We start from the raw sequence: 4444 nt of genomic DNA on the forward strand, positions 1-4444 counted from the left end.
GCTCTGTGCTGTTCCCCATTTTGGGTTGCTTCTGTAGCGCTTTCTCTTTCGCTCTTTTGCTGTTGCTGTGGGGAGTGGGAGCCGGAGTCGGAGTGGGTGCATGTCCGTCGTGGCTGTCGTGCCTGTCGTGCCTGTCGGTGTCCTGTTTGTTTGTGCTCCGTTTGTCGTATAAGTGATGAGTCAATTAACCCAGCATTCCTGGAGGCCACATATTGCTTTAATTAAACAGACAAACAGGAATTGTTGCAACAGCAGCAACACAAGCAGCAGCACTACTTTTCGCCACCATTTTGATGCCACACTGCCCTGCCGCACAGCACTCTTCTTCACGCTGGTGGCGTTGCTTCTATTTTGTGACTTTTGTGGGGATTTTCTACCATTTAAATGGGAAATAAATATTTGCATTTATTTTGAGTACACACACACACACACACACACATGCAACCTTGAAAGCAGGTGGCGAGGAGGTGGGCAGGGGTGGCTTTTTTTGCTGTATGGGCGGTACTTCTGTTAATTAAACTTTAATTACTTGTAATTAATCAGGCTGATTGATGTGTGTCCTTTCCTTTCCTTTCCTTTCGTTTCGTTTCATTTTTTTTCAACAACTTTTTCATATTTTCACTTTTTCCAGGACACAAATATAAAAATGCTGATGCTTCTGTATTGTTTCTATGGCTACAATATAATTACATATAATATATGTCTGTATATGAATAATTAATGTATGTATATAGTGGCTCTGAATGTTCTGCATACGTACAATGAATATGAATCCCTTTCAGAGGGTATTAAGGGGTTTTTTTGTTCTGTTAAAAGAAATACATTAATTGTGTGATTTTTTTTTTTAATTTCTAGCATCCTTTTCATGCTAAAAATGCATAGCTACATATAATATTCTTTTTTCAAACGTTGCTCTAGCTTGAACCATTACTTTTAAAGTAGGATTCATCCAAGGCTACAATTTTGTAATTCAGTAAAAATAAAATAATATTCCCAAGTTCCTTTGGGATCTGATCTCCATTTAAAATAACGAAACACACACAAACAATTCTAGAAACTATTATCTATTTTATTATATCCCAAAAATTAAGCCTGCATATTTATTTCCCATCAATTCTATATAATTCTGATAAATATTTTTTCAAATATAATTTTGTCAAGTAAATTAGCAATTTCTTAAGCATGCGCATAAAATATATCAATCTAATCTAAGCACCTCTAAAAACTCTTAAATTTAATATTGTTTGAAAATTTTAAAATCTCCGCTTTGGGGCAATATCTTCTGTCTGAAGGATCCAAAAATTTCGACTGACAAATTAGGGGACACTCATAATCCCTATATAATTCAAGGGAAAGGAATGCGCAAGGGAGATGGCTGGCTGCTGGCTGCTGCCTGCTGCCTCCTAATAAAGATGATGATGGGCTATGGGCGGATGGTGATGATGATTGGATGGACAATGGGCGAATGTGAACCGCAGCATATGCACACAGGGGGAGGTTGGCTGGAGGTGGGGCGCTTGTGTGCATGCAAATTTGCTTTGGCGAAATGCAATTGAAAGGAAAGGGAAACAAAGGCGAGGAACAGCAACAGCAGAAAACAGAAGCCCAGGCGATTGAGAGAGTCCTGTCTATATCTCCGTCTCTTTCCCTGCTCCTAGTCGTCTCTTGTCCTCTGGTCTGTTCATGTCCTGTCCTGTCCTGTCTCTAAAGGTTGTTTGTGTGACGATGGACAATGAGTGGCGGAAACAATGGGCCACATCTGAAAACAAATTTTGCATGCAAAATGCAACAAACAAAAATAGTAGAATTTTTAATTCCAAAAGCAAGAGATGCGCAGAGGATGGAAGGGCAAATGCTGGAATAGGTATAGGAATGGAAATAGAAATGCTCGCATGTGTTTTCCACTCAATAAAGGATTTCCACTTGAATGTTTTGTCGGTAGAAACAATGCGAAACGAAACCAAACAAAGACAAATAAAGAAAATCGACCAAACAGAAGCTGCAAAACGAATTTTTATTTCCATTTTTCGCCCACATATAAGCTCCTCCTCAATGGCAGGTGACTGGTCCCTCCCCCCCCCCCCTCCCCCCTATCCCTACCAAGGAGGAGGAGGAGGAGGAGGGTGGCGGGGTAGGAACTTGCACAAGATACCACTCGCTGCATAAAACGAAACACAAGTACAGTGCGCTTCATGGCTGTAGAGCGCTTATGTGGTAAGTGGCCCTGTAATCACAAAAAACAAACAAACTTTCAAGGACGGTCGGTCGGTCACAAATTTCTTGTGGCACTACACTGTTTGTGTGCTGATAGCAGATGACTTTTAACCATTCGATAGCAGACTCTTAGGAGACTTGAAAGAACTCAATGGCTTCAACGACTTTTTGGAGTCTTGAAAATCGTTTACAACTAAACTTCAATGAAACCTACAAATACCTTTCGTAGAAGATATATAAGTGAAAGCCCTTTGGAAAGCCATCTGGCATAGTGCGATATGATGTCTATTCGATAACTATTTTTAATAAATTTTTAAATAATACCCTCTTCTTGTTCACTCGATAACGATCCAACACGATTATCCTGACAATATTGATCGCTTTTCGATTACCGATTACCCCCATCACCCAGCAGCCATTGATCGCCTGAACACTCAACACAATTGCAGTCGCGAAACGCACTGTACTGTATGCGAATATACCTATTAGACGTAACGCATATGCGATGCGATGCCCACACTTGATCGACTTCTGACTTAACGCAGCTCTGGCGTTCAGAATGCAATTTAGCGAAGAACCTCGCAAATCTTCCGAAGAAAAATACAATGAAAAAAAAAACATAGCAGAAAAATACAATATAAAGAAGCGAAACAAAAAACGAAAAAACGAAAATTAACTCGGATATGAGAGGGACAGGGCAATCATCAAATAAATATTGTACGATGGGTGTATGAGTGAGTGCCCTCTCATCCTTCGTCCTTTTCTTTGCTTTGTATGCATCGCCGAATGTAAATAGAAGAAAGAAAAAAGAGACGAGACGAGACTCCGTCAAAGTCGAAGAGAAGTCCTTTGAAGATATTTGATACAAATTGAAAGCGATGATCTGGAAACGTCGAGTCCCTCGTCTGAGCCATAAACCCTCTCCAATCTCTCGGCTCTTGGCTCTGTCTGTCGATGATTGTTTATTTGTCTGCACGAAAGTGAGGGAATTTAATTCGCCAGATCGATTGCGGTAGTTGATCTTTAGAACGTAATTTGTACTCCCTCTTTGGTGGTACAGATATTCTCATGCAGATGGATGCAGAGAGAGCTATAGAGGCGGGATTGATTCATTTGTCGAAAGAGAGATGATTGAGGACAGATTGATCGATGACTATTTAGACATACATACTCATATGTAGAGAGAGCTGAATATGATATAGGAAAATAATAGAGTTTTAGTTATTTTAGAAGATGATTCCAAGATCTACAAGTCAAAGCTTCGTTTCAGAGTGTAGAGCATGTTCTACGAACATAAAGGGTACTCAAAGAGTATAAGGGATATATAAATGTTGTGTGGGTGTGTGTAACACCCATAAGGAAGCGTTTCCGACCCCATAAAGTATATATATTCCTGATCAGCATCAATAGCCGAGTCGATATAGCCATGTCTGTCTAGAGCTAGAGCAAGCAACTTTTGTGTGGAGACCCCTGTGATATCATTTTTGATTCGTATACTTAACGCGACGCTGTAGAAATAGCAAATAAAGGATCAGTCACTGAAACCATCACTAATACAAATCATTTGCCATCTGCGAGAGCTCTCAACAACTGCTCCCCCTCTCTCTTTGTCTCTGAACTCCCGGCCGCCCCGCCCCCCCTCTCCCCTACTAAATTTCAACTCTCATTTTTTACAACTTCCGCTTGGGACGACAAAAAAATTGCATTAGGAAATCACTTTGGGCACGCATGTGTGTCCTGGGTCCCGAGGAGTCCTGGGTCCCTCCTGTGTTCCTATTTTTGGAAATCCTCCGCTTGGCCCTCACACAATTTTTTATTCGTTCTCGATTTTGTTTTGTTTTTTGCACGTCGCGCGCCGCCCGCGACGAATCGAGCCCTGCTTTCTTCTCCGTTGTCCTTCTGCGCTCCCACCACTGTGATTTGGTACCCTGGATAGTTGCGGGAGTACTAGCACAGCGGACATGTTCGACACGAATCGACATAGAGATATCTATGAAGGTGAAGACCTCACAGTAGCTATTTCCAAACGGAACAGGATTTTGCCATTCGATATATTATGATTATGATTATTATGATATGTATTTAATAAGTATACGACTTTGATCAGTGATTAAAGAAGACAGTGTAAAGTGAAAGTAGGGAATAAACTCAGGGGGAAATGGCATTATACTACTACTACTACATATCTATTGGCATACATTTATTTAATCCTTTTTTTCCTGGGTGTATG

Source organism: Drosophila miranda, chromosome XL (assembly GCF_003369915.1).
Source record: "Drosophila miranda strain MSH22 chromosome XL, D.miranda_PacBio2.1, whole genome shotgun sequence".
NCBI lineage: Eukaryota > Metazoa > Arthropoda > Insecta > Diptera > Drosophilidae > Drosophila > Drosophila miranda.